This window comes from Geotrypetes seraphini, chromosome 1 (assembly GCF_902459505.1).
Source record: "Geotrypetes seraphini chromosome 1, aGeoSer1.1, whole genome shotgun sequence".
Lineage (NCBI taxonomy): Eukaryota > Metazoa > Chordata > Amphibia > Gymnophiona > Dermophiidae > Geotrypetes > Geotrypetes seraphini.
This window is the reverse complement of record NC_047084.1, coordinates 480,971,403-480,990,759: the sequence shown is the minus strand read 5'-3', so window position 1 is coordinate 480,990,759 and position 19,357 is coordinate 480,971,403.

Here is a 19,357-nt window from a genome sequence, read left to right as displayed (position 1 = left end):
ACAGTAAGTGTTGGGGGAGTTTTGGAGGGCTCCCCCTTTAATGTAAGGGGATTATGATGAGACATGTACCTGGCACCCTTAATGTAAAGTTCATAGCAGTATACCCTAGGGCACTGTTCTTCAACCTTTTTACACCCGTGGACCGGCAAAAATAAAAGAATTATTTTGTGGACCGGCAAACTACTAGGACTAAAATTTAAAAACCCCGTTTACGCCCCATCTCCGCGAGCTCGGTTCCCGCAAACCAACTGATCCCATCTGCACAAGCCGCAATTATGATTTTATATTGAACGTATTTTATTAAAGTATAAAAAGAAACAATATTCTGAACAATTGTGATTTTATAAATACAAATATACAGAGCACGGACCAGCAAAACCCCTGTCTCCCCTCCCCTTCACATATATCCCCTCTACTATCAAGAAAACCGAACAAGCCAAGTTATTATAGAATGCTACATAGAAATATCATGCTAACAGAATACTGCAGTCCCCAGTTATGTCTCTAGCAGGATATATATTTCAAATCTGATATATTCTAATGACAAAATAGAAATAAAATTATTTTTTTCTACCTTTTGTTGTCTCTGGTTTCTGCTTTCATCTTCTTTTCACTCTTTTCCTTCCAGCATCTGCCAGTTCCATCCAATGTCTGCCCTCTCCCCTTTCCATATGTATCTGACTTCTTTCTATGCCCCTCTTCCCTGTCCATCCAGCCTGTTCCTCCTCTCTCCTTTTTACATCATTCATTCCAGCTTCACTGCCTTCTTCATTTTTATCTCTCCTACACCAGATCTAGCATCTTTATCCCTCTTTCATTTCTCTGCTGACCCCCTTTCCAGCATCAATATCTCTCTACTTTCTCATTCCTCTCTCTCCCCTTTCTCTCATCTGATCTCTCCATTCCACCCTGACTCTCTTCCCCTCCTGTAATCTCCCTGCCCAGCTGTTTTCTTCCTTTTTTTCTTTCTCCCTTCCCTCCTTCCTTTTTTTCCTTCTCCCTTCCCTCCTACCTCTATCCAACATTAACTCTCTTCCCATCCCTTTCCCTCCTCCCCTCCCAGCAGCATCTCTCCTTCTTCTCCCTTCCCTCCTCCCTCTATCCAACATTAACTCTCTTCCCATCCCTTTCCCTCCTCCCCTCCCAGCAGCATCTCTCCTTCTTCTCCCTTCCCTCCTCCCTCTATTATGTATGATATTATTATATTTTATCTCTTTTCTTCCCATCCCTTTCCCTCCTCCCCTCCCAGCAACATCTCTCCTTATAACTCTCTCCAAGTCCAGTAACAGCTCTCCCTTTATCCAGCAGCTTCCCTGCCTCCTACAGTGGCTGTCTCCCCTTCCAGCAGCTCTCAGTACTTGCCTGCAGGAAGTTGCCGGTAAATCACTGCCCTGGCAAGTAGGAGAGTTGGTGGGAGGGGAAGAAGTCACTGTGAAGGCTCCCCAGGATCTTGCTCGCACACGCTGACCATCTCCCTCCACCTGCACCAGTATCTGCAGCTCTCTCCATTCTACTTGTAACTTCCCCGCGGCCCTCTTCAGCAACTCGGCAGGGGCGGCGATCAAGACAGGCTGCCGACGTCGGAACCTTCACTCTCTGAGTCCCGCCTATTTTGTTTCAACTTCCTGTTTCCGAACAGGCGAGACTCAGAGAGGGAAGGCCCCGATGTCGGCAGACTGTCTTAATTGCCTGAGGCTGGGAGGAACATTAGTGAGCAGCAACCGCAGTCGGCAGGAAATTTAACTGCCGACTTGATCTCGCCGGCCCTGTGCGGACCAGCAGAAATTTTCTGCGGACCACCACCGGTCCGCGGACTGGCAGTTGAAGAACTGTGCCCTAGGGTACCCCACTGCTCTGCTGGGATGTCTGTGTGGCCAGTCCATTAAAAATGCTGGCTCCTCCTAAATGCAAATGGATTGTTTTGGATGTTTTTAATTTAGACAATTTTTTTTATAATTGGAAAAAATTTAGATGTCTAGCAGGACAAAACATCTAGGTGGGCTATTTTCGGAAACAAAAACAAAAAAAAAAGATAGACGTCTTGTAAATTTCCAAAAAATGGACATTTTTCTCAAAATGTCCAAATTCAGATTTAGACATCATGTCGAAAATGCCCTTCCATGTGTGCAGTTTCCCTGTGAAATGTAGTTGCAAGATATGTCGATACAACAGATGTCGCACCTAGTTGGAGTTTATGCTCTTTCCATTGTAGCTCACTGACAATTGCCAGTTCACCTCTTTTGTAAATCGCATAGAACTGAAAGGCTTTTGCGATATATAGATAAAAAGTAATGCTCTGTTATGTTTATACTTACCATTTCTCCTGAATTTCATAGTCGATTCATAAACACAGATTTCGTCCAATTTAATAAAGATATCATAACCACATAATTGTTCAGCAGTTATCTCACTCAGGAACTGGAACAGCAGGAACCCAACACACAAAATCTGGCACAACGCTAATTTCTGCATCCTTGCTGTAACACTTGTCTCACTCTGATCTGTATATGAACCACTCTTCTAAATATTTGAAAGGTTTTGTTTCTGAGTCACCAAAATCTTTTATAACTTCACTACTAGTCTCTAACTGCTCTCTCAGCCTTTCTGTAACTCCCTCTGGTTCTGTGCTAAGTTCCCCTCCTCTTATATACTTTCCAACTAGTCCTGATTCATCAAAACAAGTCCCGCCTCTCTCAGCCTATGATCATTTTTCATTTCATTGTCACAGTCCAAATAGAATTTCCTTTAGTTAATTATATGTATTTATTTATTTATTTATTTTGATTTATTAACCACCTTTATGAAGAGAATCACCCAAACCTATGTAGAGCAAGTACAATTCAACATATGAGGGGATTCTGAAAAGTTTGACAAATCCAAAACTTCACCTCACTCTAAAAGAAGAGGAAATCCACAGTTATATGGCTAAATCTCAAAACTGAGATAAGCCACCTCTGATATGCTGTAAGTCTTTAACACTTGCTGTACTCCGTCATCTTCTAATCTTTTCAGAAGTAAGACAAACCAGTGGCATCTGATAATTTATTCATTTATTTTTCTTTAATAGTGCAGAGTTACTAGCATGTCCCTATTAGAGTGAGGTGAAGTTTTGGATTTGTCAAGGTTTGAATAACCTCACTTTCATCTTCATACATTTTTGAGAGATTCTGAAAAGTTCTCAGCCCTACCAAGAAGAGAATGATGTGGATATGGCTCAATCAATGATCTGAAACAAAGTCAAAAAACATAGAATTTTGTTTCTGCAAATTGGCACTTGACGAAATAGGAGAATACTCTTTTCAGTTATAGTGGCAAAATAACATTCAGAATTTAGGGCTCCTTTTACAAAGGCACGCTAGAGGTTTAATGCGCGTAAAACCGCACGCTATACCGCCGGCCACACTAGCCGCTACCGCTTCCTCTTGAGCAGGCGGTAGTTTTTAGGTCAGCACGGGGGTTAGTGCATGATGAAAAGTCACGCGCGTTAACCGTGCTAGTTTGGCTTAATAAAAGGAGCCCTTAGATTTGCAGCTACTATGAATTAATTTTTGGTGTTAAGCCACAATAACTCCAAAATCTGACAAACTGTAGTAAAAAGACCCTTAGTATTTTGCATCAAGAGTGTTTATTGGTGTTTATCAATAAACCCTAAATCAGAAGCCCTAATTATTTGATTAATATTTTTTTTTAATCCTCTGAAGACATTTTAAAACTTCAGATTTCCTTCCATATACGAGGTTCTGTCTAAGACTTTGATAGGTATTTTCAATGTGATGTCCAAAAATGAGTTTGGACGTTTTGTGGAACACATCCAAAAATTCAGCAGCGAATGTGACCATTTTTGAAACAGAAAAATGTCTTTTTGTTTCAAAAATGGCCATTTCCTAATTATGCTTGTGCACAGTACATCTATCTTTTTGAACTATTTTCGAAAAAACATCCACAAAAAATGCACAAAACAAGCCATTGGGATGTAGGAGCGGGTCAATAGTTTTATTAGACAGGCCACATAGACATTCCAGAGAGCAGTGGGGCACCTTAGGAGGGACTGTAGTAAACTTCACCTAAAAAGGCCTAGGTACATATCGCACCATAACCCCCTTATAGTGTATGGTGAGCAGTGGTGTAGTAAAGGGGAATGGCACTAGCATCCATTCTCCACTCTACTTCCCTGCTCCTTCCCCCCCGCTGTGCGCATGCACCCCTTCCCTCATACCTCATTAATTTTCCTGGCACGAGCAGTATTACAGACTTACTGCCCGTGTCAGTGTTGGCTATCTCTGATAATAATAATAAATAACAATAACATTATTTTTCTATACTGCCAACACCCAAAAAAATCTAGTTGGTTCACAGAATAAAGAGAACAGGACATTCCAGTGATGATACAAAGCACACAGAAAAGCAGTACAATATTTCAATAGTGAAAAATACAATAAGAAAATATGACAAAGTCATCAATCAAGTAACAACTTTTTTGAACAAATAGGAAGTGACAGAGGGAGGACATGAATCAGGCAGCAAGTTTGTGATGCTGCTTGAGCCTGGAAGATGAAAGAGTTATGGGGGAAGGAAAGGGGGCATGCGAGGGGTTCAGGAAGGAGTGGGAGACAGAGAGAGGTGCCACCGCCCAAATGTTTGCTACGCTGCTGATGGTGAGCCCTACAAAACCCACTCAAAACCTACTGGACCCTATTGTACACCACACCAATAGCCCTTATGCCTGCAGGTGTCACCTGTGTAAGTACAGTGGGATTTGGGTGGGTTTTAGAAGGCTCACATATTCCACTATAAGTGTAGCAGTTAGAAAGGGATATGGGCCTGAGACCCTATCTCTATAGTTCACTACACCACCACCTGCTTGCTGCTTTACTCTCATACAGGCAGGTTTGTACTGTTTCATTCACATCTTTGGGGGTTGGGAGGGTTTAGTGACAACTGGGAGAGTGTGGGGGGCAGGTCATGTCGTCATCCCTCCAGTGGTTATCTGGTCAGTTTGGGCACCTTTTTGGCACTTATTCATTGTTATAACAGGTCTGGGCCCAAACATTCAAATTGTGCCCTGGACATTTTCTAAAATGTATGATTATAGCAGAAAAAAAGTCCAAATCCTAAGCCCACCTTGGTCCTACCCAAACTGCACCCTCAACATGTCCCCTTCCACTATAGAAGTCCTTCTCCAAAATACATTTTGAAAATAGTGACTAGGAAGGTTGGTGAGATAAACGTCCATCTGCCCCTTTATGCCACATTTTGGATCACCTTTTTAGTCATAAATCCCCTCTATCTTGTAATAAAAAGCTTTACTTAATATGATGTTTTTGTTTTTGTTTTAATTTTGTTAATTCTGTAATTTTGACAAGTCTCAGTACCTTTTAAGATTTTTTTAAATAAATCCTGTTTGTGGGTTAAATGAAGCATGAACCAAGTGGCTTAAAGCCAACCTAACCTCAAATCCATTCTGTGAAGAAATTAATATCTACATGGGAGAGGACAATTTTGAAAGGCATTTATCAGAAAAGTCTGGGAAAATAGCTTACCTCAAATGCATCTAAAGTGCACTGACATTTACTCATGAAAAACACCACATGTACATGCAGTCTTCAAAAATATGTGTGCTAATTTTCTCATGCCCTGTTCCCATCCCACCCCATCCTGCCCATATAGCAGGTGCAAGGTATATGGAAATTTTTTATAAGAACCTGATAATTTTCAGAGAGGTGGATAGTTGGGGAGGTGGGGAAGGAGTAATCCCTAAAGGCTCATGCCCCGTGGGTGCCTGGGTTCAAAATGGCATGGTTGTTTTGGGAAACTAGGGTTAGGAATCAAGCTGCCAAATAAGGAGTCCATGCCCTTATATGGTAGTTTGATCTCTAGCATCAGAACCACCAAACTACATCAAGTGCTCCACAGCACCATTTTGAATCCAGGCAATAATAGGGCAGGAGTGTTTCCCCTTCTCCACTTGCTGGGAAACCCCTGGTAGGTGCAGGGAGGGAAGGGAGGGAAAGCCAGGGGATAGAGGTTAAGAGTTATACCATAAGGATTTGATGGATGGAGTTTCCTTAACTTTTGTCACCAAATTAGGATGGGCTGTCTGTGTTTTTGCAATCAGGAACCAATGATGGAACAATGTGAATTTGTGAGATTGGGTCGTTCTAATTTTTTTCAATGTGCAGCATTGTGAACAAATCACTGCTCCCACTAGACATGGCAGCAGTACTCATGGCTGCGTGTGTGTGAGTGTGTGATGGTGGTGGTGGGGGTGTTATTTGTTAACATGACATCTGCCAGCTATTCTTAGCACTTCCGTTATATTATTTATATTCTTTGGTTGCAATAAGGTTGCAATAACTTTTAATTTAATTTTATTAATATAATTATGAATTTTATTTTAATTGTAAATTGTTCACAGATTAAGGGCTCCTTTTATCAAGCCACGCTAGCGGTTTAATGCGCATAATACCGTGCGCTAAACCGCCGGCCGCGCTAGCCACTAGGCCTCCCTTGAGCAGGTGGTAGTTTCTAGGCCAGCGCGGGGGTTAATGCGTGATAAAATGTCTCACGCGTTAACCCCGCTAGCGCGGCTTGATAAAAGAAGCCCTAAATGTGATGTGTGGTTTATATGTTTTTTAGACCCATGATGCAGACACTTTGCAAAACCCAGGCTGTGTTAGGTCCTTAATAAATACTGCCTGTTACAAAGCTGGAATAAACACTAATGTATGCATATCATAGCTTAATGTGGCATAACGCAGGGCAGAATTGCTGTGCACTAACCAATTATTGCAGGTTTAGTTCCTACTGCCTACAAAGTAGGTGGTGGTAGGGGCTCATGCGCTAATGGCCATGTGCTATTGGAAAAGTCAGTGCATGATGATTAATGTAAAAATTTGGACATTTTAGCAATGTGGAAAATGGCTTTATACATGGGAAAGATCTGTGTAAGGGGGCGCTAAGGCCACTTTGTACTGCAGTTTGGTTAAAAAAAAAAAATTTAAGACACCTGCATCTCCTACCCAAGGGGGATTCTTCAATTATTGCGTTACATGGCAATGTTACTCATGGTTTAAGGAATTTATGGAATCCAGATCTTATCAAGTTAGATTTCAGACTCTACTCTCCTTTAGCTGGAAAACCCATGCGGCGTGCCCCAAGGATCTCCATTATCTCCTACATTATTTAATGTCTATCTTTCTTCGTTAGGTTCATGTCTAAGCAATCTGGATATAAGACTGTTTAGTTACGCGATGACATCACAATTGTTATACCTTGCAATTCGGTTTTATCCCAGAGTACTACTAAAATTGAGACCATAACGGACAGGATGAATCTTTGGAAGCAGCAATTTAAACTAAAGCTCAATTCTGATAAAACAAAGTTCTTTGTAGCATCACCTAGTAAAATGTCTTATGAACCTTCCATCAATATACATTCAACATCTTACATTATTCATCCAACGATTAAAATACTAGGAATTGTCCTAGATCAACATCTCACCCTGAAAATCCAGATTATGCACAATTAGACCTTATTTTGAATTCTCTGCCTTTAAATTATTGGTTCAACCATTACTCTTGAGTCTCCTTGATTATTGCAATATCATTTATCTGTCAACCAGTAAAAAAGAATTGTCGAGATTACTACTGATACAAAATACAGCAGACTGATCTACGGATTGAACAAATATGATCACGTTAAGTTATTTTATTGTGAACTACATTGGCTGCCTGTGGAGGCCCGGGTACTGTTTAAGCTGGGCTGTTTCTGTTATAAGGCTCTATATGGCGCAGCCCCTACCTACCTGGTTAACAGTTTATCCATAGCTATGCATAAATACAGCAGAAAAACTCATGCTCTGTTTAATTTTCCTTCTGTAAAGGGCTGTAAAAGCTAGAAATTCCTTAATCACTCTTTAGCATCTCAGGCAGCTTCCCATGAAAAAGAATTTTGATCATTGTTGCTCACAGCTGACTCTTACAAACACTTTAGAAAACAGTTTTATGACTATTTGAATCCCTTCAGTGTTTCTAAATATTTGACTACTTAACTCACTTTATGTAGGGACGTCATTCTGCCATTCTGAAACAGGGTGATATCGGCACACTGATTTCACCGCCCCTGTGAAAAAATTATGAATTATTCCCATTCCCTCTCCCTTCTTGCCATGCAGCCATTCTAAGTAAAGGAAAATGCTAGCATCTTATCACAAGACCTTTGTCACATATTAACCTGACACAGGTTTACCTTATCCCTTATATGGGCAACAATCAGACTTTGCCTACAGCTTAAGGCTAAGGAGCATGCATTATAACCTTTGGACTGTCACATGCTTATCTTATTTGAGCTGTCCTTATTTGGTAAGGACATCAGCTGACAGGCCTTGAGGATGTGCAAAGTCTCAGGCTCTGTCTACGTGTTAATCAGGCCCTTGTCTAAGTGCTGAGTTGGAGGATGATCACGAGGTAAAAGCACAAGGTAAAGGGAGGGTGATCACGAGATAAAAGCATGTACCTATCTTTGTATCCACCAATGTAAAACCATGTACCTTTGTACCTACCAATCATGAGATGTGTAAACGAGGGAGTTACTATGATGTCATTAGCTTAGAAGCATAATAAATAGGGACTCGGAGCTAGCCCTTGCCAGCGCCTCCTCCCGACTCTAAGATTGCATGTGTGTGTTTCCTTTGTGGGGCATTCCTACAACTTTATTCCATGGATCATGTTTACTGTTATAACCTTCTGTAAACCGTGTTAAACCTTTTGGTAACACATTTAATAAGCATGTTATCTGCTTCTTGTGGCTGAGCACATTTTCCTTGCAGTACAACTGTTCAGGATCCTGGGGAGGAGACTGAAACTGAGGGCAAGGAAGATAGCCTTCTCGGAGATCCTGCCAGTACCGAGAGCGGATGCAAAGAGGCAGAGTGAACTACAAGCAATAAACGGTTGGCTCAGGAGATGGTGCGAAGAGGAGGGTTTCCTTTTTATTCGGAACTGGACAACTTTCTTGGGAAAAAATAAGCTCTACAGGAGAGACGGACTGCATCTGAGCACGACTGGGACGAGGATGCTGGCACGCAACGTCCAGAACGTCATAGATTTGGCTTTAAACTGAGGAGGAGGGGAAAGCCGACAGTCGATCTGACACATTGGACAAAAGTATCAAATAAAGATACTGAGCAAGGACATTGTAAAAGAGGGCTCGGGACTGAGTGGGAATTTTTTGAAGAAGGACCTAAGGATACAATACAGGGGGCCAAAGACACTGAGCAAGGAGATTGTAAAGAAGGGATCGGGACTGAGTGAGAATTTTTGGGAAAAGGACCTAAGGACGCAATGCAGAGGACTGAATGGGAATTTTTGGGGAAAGGACCTAAGGACGCAATGCAGAGCACCAGGGCCAAGGATGTTGAACCAAAAATAGGGAGTGCCAAACCACAAGGAAAACCAGCAAGAAAGGCGAACAACCGGGACATACACTGCCTATACACTAATGCTAGGAGCCTAAGGGCTAAAATGGGAGAGCTGGAAGTCTTAGCCAGCAAAAAGGGCCTAGACATAATTGGAGTCACAGAAACATGGTGGACCGATGAGAATGAATGGGATGTGGCTTTGCCAGGGTTCAAACTCTACAGGAGAGATAGGCCACACAAAAAGGGTAGAGGAATAGCGCTATATATAAGGGATTCCATACCTTCAACCAGGATGGAATCAGCAGTAAGGGCGGATGGCTTGGAATCACTATGGGTTAAGCTATCCAGAAGTTCTGGAGCAGACATAAAATTGGGTCTGTACTATCGCCCACCTGGACAAACGGAAGAAACCGACCAGGATCTGGAGGCTGAAATGAGGCAATTATGCAAAAGCGGAAGTGTGGTGGTGATGGGGGACTTCAACTACCCGGGAATAGACTGGAGTATCGGGCACTCAAACTGCATGAGGGAGACCGCATTCCTGGAGGTCACAAGGGACTGTTTTATGGAACAGCTGGTTACAGAACCAACATGGGGGGATGCAACACTTGACCTAATCTTCAACGGACTAGGGGGACCCGCCAAGGAGGTGGTGGTACTAGCCCCACTAGGAAACAGTGACCACAACACGATCCAGTACAAGCTAGAAATTGGATCTACAAAGGTGAATAGAACTACAATGACAGCACTCAACTTCAAAAAAGGGAATTATGATGCCATGAGGAAAATGGTGGGAAAGAAACTCAACAACACCGCAAGGAAGATGGAGTCTGTAGAAAAAGCCTGGACCCTACTTAAGGACATGGTGCACGAAGCACAGACCCTGTGCGTCCCCAAGTTCAGGAAAGGGTGCAAGAAGAATAGAACTAAAAACCCAGTGTGGATAACAAAAGCAGTGAAAAAGGCGATAAATGACAAGAAGGCATCTTTCAAAAAAATGGAAAGACAGCCAAAGATCAGAGGACAGCCAAAAGGAACATAAAAAACACCAAAAGGAGTGTCACCGAGTGGTTAGGAAAGCAAAAAGAGAATATGAAGAGAGACTGGCGGGGGAAGCAACAAACTTCAAATCGTTCTTCAGGTACGTCAAGGGGAAGCAACCGGCAAGGGAGGAAGTGGGACCCTTGGATGATGGAGACAGAAAGGGAATGGTAAAAGAGGAAAAGGAGATAGCTGACAGGTTAAACGAGTTCTTCACGTCAGTCTTCACGAGAGAGGACACAACCAACATTCCGGAACCCGAGGAGATCGTAAAAGGAGATCATGATGAAAACCTGGTCCAACTAGAGGTGAGCAAAGTGGATGTCCTTAGGCAGATAGAGAGGCTAAAGAGCGACAAATCGCCAGGTCCGGACGGCATTCACCCAAGGGTACTCAAGGACCTAAGGAACGAAATAGCTGAGCCACTTCGACAAATATGCAACCTATCCTTAAAAATTGGAGAGATTCTGGAAGACTGGAAAATAGCAAATGTCACGCCCATCTTCAAGAAAGGCTCAAGGGGAGACCCAGGAAACTACAGGCCGGTGAGCTTGACCTCGGTCCCGGGAAAGATGATGGAAGCACTGATTAAAGACTGCATCTGGGAACACATCGAAAACACTGGGCAGCTAAAGCCGAGCCAGCATGGCTTCTGCAAGGGCAGGTCATGCCTCACTAACTTATTATACTTCTTTGAGGGGGTAAGCAGCCAGGTGGATAAAGGGGAATCTATAGACATCATTTACCTTGACTTCCAAAAAGCCTTCGACAAGGTACCACATGAAAGACTGCTAAGGAAGCTATGGAACCACGGGGTGCAAGGGGAGGTCCACCGATGGATCAAAAACTGGCTGGCGGACAGGAAACAGAGGGTTGGAATAAAAGGCCATTACTCACACTGGCAAAGGGTCACGAGCGGAGTTCCGCAGGGGTCGGTGCTGGGACCGCTCCTGTTCAATATATTTATCAATGACCTGGAGGCAGGAACAAAATGTGAGATTATTAAATTTGCAGATGACACTAAACTATACAGCAGGGTCAAAACCATGGAGGACTGCGAAGACCTCCAAAAAGATCTGACAACGCTGGAAGAGTGGGCCAAAAATTGGCAAATGAGCTTCAACATAGGGAAATGCAAGGTCATGCATGTAGGAAAAAAGAACCCGATGTTGTGGTCCACTGTAGCACAGGATAGGATTCCCTAGCACTCACAGTGACTGCCACAAGATAGCACCTTGACGTGTGGCCCGGACCGGAGCCACCCTGCAGGATCGGATTCACTCTATTCCCAATATAATGTCAAGAAAGAGAAAAATCAAAACAAAATCACTATCCTTTACTGTGCAAACAAATAATCTTATTTTTATTCGGTTTGTATCCAGATAGATAGTCTTTTCAATAAAGCTGCTAAGCAGGTCAGAATAGCTTTGTCCAGCAGCATTAAAACAAAAATAGTAAATTTAAACAAGTCAGCAAAAAAAAACAGTAGCAAAGCACAAGTCCTTGACTTACACTCAGTGGTAAGGACACCTCAGCTGTGCCTCTGGTTTGCAACCCCACTGAGCCAAAACTCTGACTGCTGCCAATGCAGACAGTACCAAAATTCAGCAAGAAAAAAAAACAAAACAAAACAGTTCCATAGACTTTTCTTCTCAGCACAAAAGTTGTACAATTCCTACAAGCCTCTGGCAAGTTTCCTACACTGCTAGGAAACAGGGGAGTGATAGGTTTTGCATACAAAAGTCTTTCACTTGACTCTCACTATGCCCGCCCAAGATATCAGCAAAACCTCTCCCTCAAAGAAATCACTCCTCAGCTTGTACACCGGGAAAAAGAAAAAAAAAATGTTTCACCAACAGTTCAACACCCACAAATCACACTCACTGTTTGTGGACAGCAACAAAGTTCACCTGCATGTCCTCAATAACTTCAGGAGCACATTCTGCCAACGCTTCTCCCAATTCCATGGGCAGCTCACCAGAAAACATAGGCTTTTCAGTAGACCCCTCCTCCAGCACCTCCATAGGAACTGGATCGTTGCTCCTGCTTGGCTGCGAGGGCACCCTAGGGAGGAAAGGATTAAATCTCCTCCCTATCTTGCTTCCCTCTCTGCTCTCCTTCCTGGGCTTAAGTACCTTAGGGCGACACCCTGCTTTGTCAGCCCTGGCTGAGTTCCAAGGACCCCTTGGGCTCCCCCGGTGGTTAAGGTCGTTATTACATTTAACCACTGTCTGTCCCTTCCCAATTCCACTCCGGGTTTCCTTTATTGCTTCAATTTTTCTTGTTCTAACTGGGACCTGGGCAGGGAGCCTACCTGACTGGTCACAATGTTCACTTACAAAATGGGGGGGATCACCGCTAGGGGTGAGTAACCTTGAAAGAGACCTGGGAGTGATGGTAGACACATCATTGAAGGCGTCAGAGCAGTGCGCCACAGCCTCAAGGAAGGCGAACAGAATGTTGGGCATCATTAGGAAGGGTATCACGACCAGGACGAAGGAAGTAATCCTGCCACTGTATCGTGCAATGGTGCGCCCGCAGCTGGAGTACTGTGTCCAGTACTGGTCGCCGTACCTCAAGAAGGACATGGCGGTACTTGAGAGAGTCCAGAGAAGAGCAACTAAGCTAATAAAGGGTATGGAAGACCTCTCATATACTGACAGACTGAAGAAGTTGGGGCTTTTCTCCCTGGACAAGCGGAGACTTAGAGGAGACATGATAGAAGCCTTCAAGATCATGAAGGGCATAGAAAGAGTGGACAGGGACAGATTTTTCAAATTACGGGGAACCACAAGCACAAGAGGGCACTCGGAGAAATTGAAAGGGGAAAGGTTTAGAACAAATGCCAGGAAGTTCTTTTTCACTCAGAGGGTGGTGGATACATGGAACGTGCTACCGGAGGATGTGATAAGCAGAAGCACACTACAGGGCTTCAAAGAGGGTCTTGACAGGTACCTGGAGGACAAAGGGATTGAGGGGTACAGATAGGAGTAGAGGTAGGTAATAGGGATAGGATTAGAGGCAGTTACAAAATTAGTCATGGACACTGTTCAGGCAATTAAGCCTGATGGGCCGCCGCGGGAGCGGACCGCTGGGCAGGATGGACCTCTGGTCTGACTCAGCGGAGGCGACTTCTTATGTTCTTATGCTTACCCCGATTTCTTTTCGGGAACCTCAATCCCATATCCTGGCGTTTCTCTGGTGTTAACCAGCACGAGGGGAGCTCATTGTTGGAGTGTTTGCCGATCAATATGACTACTAAAGCACAGTGGGACACCCGCAGGAAGGTGCGGCAGATCGATTCCAAGATGGTGGAGGGCCACGAGGTCCCCATGTTCACCATAAAGGAAGCTGCCATCCAAGAATTAACTAAATCGCTTACCCTTGTTATGGAGGATAAATTAGCCAAAATTCAGACCTTCATGGAGGATTTCAGGAAGACTTTGGAGACTCATGTGGGCTGCCTCCAAAGGGCTGAAGACCAAGTTGCCCAACAAGAGGATTGTGCGGCCAATTTGAAGAGCAGATCCGGGTCCTGGAAACAGCTAAGATGACCCTCTTGGAGCAGCCCCGATGACCAAGAGAACCAGAGTCATAGAAACAATCTACGCTTCATTGGGCTGCCCAGCACTATTTGGGATGTCGCCCTCCGCTCCTATTTGGAGGGTTGGCTGCCTGGGGTCATGAAGTTTTGAGACACGGGGGAGCATATCCACATTGAGAGAGCACATCGTGTGGGCTCCAGGAGGGACAACAACCAGTGGTCGTGCCCAGTCTTCATCGATTTTTAAACTTTGCTATCAAAGAGCGAGTCCTCGCCCGATATCGCAGAGGGCACGGCTTTACTTATGAAGGGCATAAAATCCTTGTTTTCCAGGATTTATCACCTCAAGTTACCTCTCAACAGTGAGCGATGGCACCTCACTGCAACATCCTATTTCAGTGAAACATCAGGGTTTCACTTTTGTATCCCGCGAGGGCTCGGATCTCCTATAACAACAAGGTCCTCTATCTCGACACGCCGCAGGATATGGAACGCTTCATCCATGATTTACTGGCACCCCCGCGTGAGGGCCTGGGCAATGCCTGAATCTCCTCACTGCCAGCTGTGTTTCTAGATTTGAGTTCGGGCTGCGTGCCTTCGATGTGCCACCCTCTGTGAGCGAGCGGGGAGACCGGTATGCAATTGAACACCAAATCTGGGGAACACATCGCCTTCTTTTGTACTGTGCCTCACATGTCTACTCCCGGCTTGATGGCTTTGCCATCTGTCGGGCTTCATGGGACCTTGTGGAGCAGTGCCTTCTGCAGTAAAGCTTCCTGCACTACTTGAGAGCAGAGCCCCCGGAGCGGCTTTTGCTGTTGCGCCCTGTCTTTTTGGTGGCTGCAAGGGGGGGGGGGGCGTCACAGATTGCTGGCGGGGTCCCCATTGGGACCTCTCCCACTTTCCAGTGGCTGGTTACTCTTGGATGCGGTCTGTTTCTGGATGCTTGATGGCGCCTTCACAGTTCCATACTTGCTGGAATACTGTGCCTGGGCTTGAACCGGGCCACATCTACTGGCTGCTCATGTACGCCCGAGTTGCTACACCACTCATAAGTTTCACCTTGCTCAGCCACTGTCCAGTACTGGTATTTGACTGGCAGATTTTGGCCACAGCTGACAGGTCTCTCCTCCTTTTGCTGGAGGTTTATGCTACTGGACTCTTATACTATCTTATTGTACCTCTGGGCATGGCCCGGATCTGTTTGTTGCTTTTTCATATTTGGGGTTTTGCATGGTTTTACCGTGCTGGGTTCAAGGTGGGGGAGGGACTGAGAGTGGGGGAGAATGCATGGGGGTATGTGTGGTTGTATGTGTGGGTTTTGTATGTGGTTCTTGTGTGTATGATTGAGCCTCTGGGTGTTGCTGTAGCTCCCGCCTTTTTCACTATATGGTTGGCAGTGATTATTTGTGAGTTTGAAGGGCACTGGCTGGGACGGCCCCCTCCACTCCATGCTATGGTTCCTATTGCTGGCTTTTGACATTTGTACCTGATTTTCTGTTATGGCACAGCTGAATGTAAAATCTTTGAATGTAGATGGAATCCACTCACCTGTTTAACGGAGGATGTAGAGAGAGGCAGACGGGACAAGGAGAGGGGAAGAGGTGGGTGGTAACTCCACCTACCCCCGATGTCACAGCCGATCTCCCCCCATAAAAGGGGATGAGCCAACGGAGGGTCCTTAGCGCTAGGCCAACCAAGGGGATGCAAGCACGTGGTGGAGCAGAGAGCAGATTGGAGGAACTGCAGAGTGGTGAGAGTGTGCTTGATTCCAATTGCAGGTTCGGAGAAGGCTGACTTAGCGGTGAGGGCGGGAGGTCTAACAGCAGGAGCAGAGAAGTGAAATGAAGGGAGAGTCGGAGGAGGAGTTAAGGGCAGCGGAGAAGGCAGGAGAAGTGCCTAGAGAGTCGGAGGAGGCAGTAAAGGGGAGCGGAGAGGAGCAGAGAAGGCAGGAGAAGTGATCAGAGAGGCGGTGAAAGTGAGCGGATAGAGGAGCACTGCCATCGGAGGACGTAGAGAGAGGCAGACGGGACACGAAGAGGGGAAGAGTCGGGTAGAACTCCGCCCACCCCCGACGTCAGAGCTGATCTCTCCCCATAAAAGGGGACGAGCCAATGGCGCGCAGCCATTCGGCGCGCGGCAAAGGTGAGCGGCAAAGGCCTTAGCGAGAGCGCCTTTGCGAAGGGCCTTTGCGAAGGGCCTCAAGGAAGGGCTTTCAACTTCAGTCTAACTTTAGTTTATCTTTTAACTCTCATCACCTAGCTAATTAACTAATTAACTTCTATCTTCCTTTCCACTTTCTATCAAACTTTCAACCAGGCAGACCTTCTACCTAGCCAACAAGCAACCAGACCTATCACACAAGCAACCAGACCTTTTCACACAAGCAACCAGACCTTTCACACTAAACAAAGGGCAGACTTTCTACTAAACTTTCAACCAGGCAGACCCTTCTACCTAGCCAACTAGCAACCAGGCCTTTCACACTAAACAACAGGCAGACCTCACCAGTCACTCTATCCTCAAACCATTTAAATCAGACAGACCTTTCTTGCCCACCAACTATCAGGCAGCCTTAACTACTAATTAAAAAAAAAAACCCACCTACCTCTATATACCTCTATCCCTCAAACTTTAAACTATCTGATCAATAACTAACTACCTTAACACTATCTGACAAAGAACTAACAAAAAGATATAATAAAATTTTTTGAAAATGGCAGATAGAACTAGAAGCAACAAGACTTTACTCAAGACAGGCAGTCCAGTCACCGAAGGGATCCAGAGGGTGGCCACGGTCCTCGTGCAGGCGGACGGGGAGCCAGTATGGAGTACAGAGGTCTCTGTTCAGACCGAGGCCATCCCCACGAAGATGACCACAGTCTCCACACAGACAGAAACAACGGATCAGCTAGATGGAAGCCTTTTGCTGGAGCTGAGGAGCCTGAGAGAGGAGGTTCAGCGATTGAGAAGCATCCGAGACGACGAGGTCTTCATCGACGGAGTCATCCAGGAGCTGTCCCAGATCTCCGAACGGAAACCTGACAAGACCATCCTCGTTACGCCCAAAGCAACCAAACCTGCAACCTTGGGACCAACCATCGGAATATAGGAAGAGGCTAGAGACACTGATTCCTGGCAGCTGGTAACTTCCTCCACAGGCAAACTTCTCTCACATACAGGGCAGCTCTGCATCGACCCCACAAATCACCTTGAGGAACAGATTCCAGCTGCTACAGGAAGGACCTGACAATGAGGGACAGGAAGTTGTTCAGCCGGAGGTTCCAGTTCCGGTGACAACAGGTCGGCCCGCCCTAGGAAGCGCAGAGTGGTGGTTATTAGGGTTTCGCTGCTGAGGAGCACCGAGGGACTAATCTGTAGACCAGATTTACAATCGAGAGAGGTTTGCTGTTTGCCAGGGGCCAGGATCCAGAATGTAACCGCTTGCCTGGATAGACTCATCAAGCCCCAAGACCACTTCCCCATGCTTCTCATCCACGTCGGAACAAACGACACTGCCAGGAACACCCCGGAGAACATACCTGAGGACTTTAGAGCCCTGGGTGAGAAGCTGAGAAGGATGGATGTGCAGGTGGTCTTCTCCTCGATCCTCCCAGTGAGGGGCAAGGGTAGAGCCAGGGATGATCGCATCCAGAGGGCTAACGACTGGCTGCACGGATGGTGCAAGGAGATGAACTTTGGGTTCCTGCACCACGGAGAGGCATTACAAGGACTACAGGGACCGGATGGGCTATACCTGACCAGAAGAGGAAAGAACATCTTTGAGCATCGACTAGCCTACCTACTTCACAGGACTTTAAACTAGGTAAGTTGGGGGAGGGTACAGGCACAATTAACCTACCTGGCGAGCCAAGCTGTCAATACTTTGTTGAGACTGAGGTAAGTAATCATTCCATTTCTGGGTTTGGGTCTGGAATGGTTACACACATTTCCGAATCTGGGGTAGGTTCACATTGTAATTCTGGGTCGGGGGAGAATGTACACACTTCCGAGTCTGGGGCAAGTTCACGCTGTAATTCTGAGTCTAGGAGGAGTACATACATTGCAAATTGCACTAAAGGAGTCCAAGTAGCTCAAGCGGGAATATCCCCACAGAGACAAAGCAAACATATAACATGGAGGGCTATGTACGTCAACGCCCACAGTTTGGGAAACAAAATCCTGGAATTAGAGACAGAAATGAGGAACGCCGACCTGGATGTGGTGGCGATATCCGAGACCTGGCTCACGGACTAGAAGTCTGCACGGGAATGGGGATCGTGGGAATCCCGCGGGTCCCGCTGGGGTCCCGCGGGAATCCCTCCCTAACCCATGGGACTCCCACGGGGATCCCCCTCTGGCCCACGGAACTCCCACGGGGACCCCCTCTAGCCAACGGGACTCCCACGGAGATGGAAGGCAGGGTTTGTCCATATAATATAATGGACTCATTAGCCTTAGTAAAAGAGGAGGTTTATAAGTTAATTACCTGAACAGAAAACAAAAAAAGGGTTCCACCAAAGAGATTCCACAAGGAAAACAGCAGCACAAACACAAAAGAAACTGTGGAATTGATGATCCTGTCAGAAGTAATTGCTGCTTTTTATGGGGATGGGCGAGATGGAGTTAATTCCTTGCGGGGATGGGTGGGGATGGAAAGGATCCTGACGGGGACGGGTGGGGACGGAGAGGATCCTGGCGGGGACGGGCGGGGATGGATGGGATTTCTGTCCCTGTGCAACTCTCTACCACGGACTCCCACGGCTGGGACATGGTCATACCGGGTTACAACTTGCTTCGCCGTGACAGGGAGGGCAAAATGGGAGGAGGGGTAGCACTATATACCAAAGATGACATTAAAGTCACCAGAATCGCAGATGTCAGGTACACAGGGGAATCCCTTTGGGTGAATTTGGCCAGAGGGAAGGACAAATGCCTGTATCTTGGTGTAGTATACAGACCCCCAAGACAACTGGATGACCTAGATATGGAATTAATCGGAGATATAGAGAATATCACCTTGCGTGGGGACACAGTATTGTTAGGTGACTTCAATATGCCTGATGTGGACTGGACCACACTTTCCTCTGCGACCAGCAGCAGCAGGAGGCTATTAGACTATTCAGGGAGCAAGACTCAGGCAACTGGTATTGGAGCCAACAAGGGATCGGGCAATACTGGACCTGATACTTACCAATGAAGAAAGTGTCACAGAGATCTCGGTGGGCGACACGTTGGCTTCCAGTGACCACAACATGGTATGGTTCAATCTAAGGAAAGGTTTCGCCAAATCTAACACATTAACCAAGGTCCTCAGCTTCAAGGACAGCAACTTCGAGGGCATGCAACTTTCA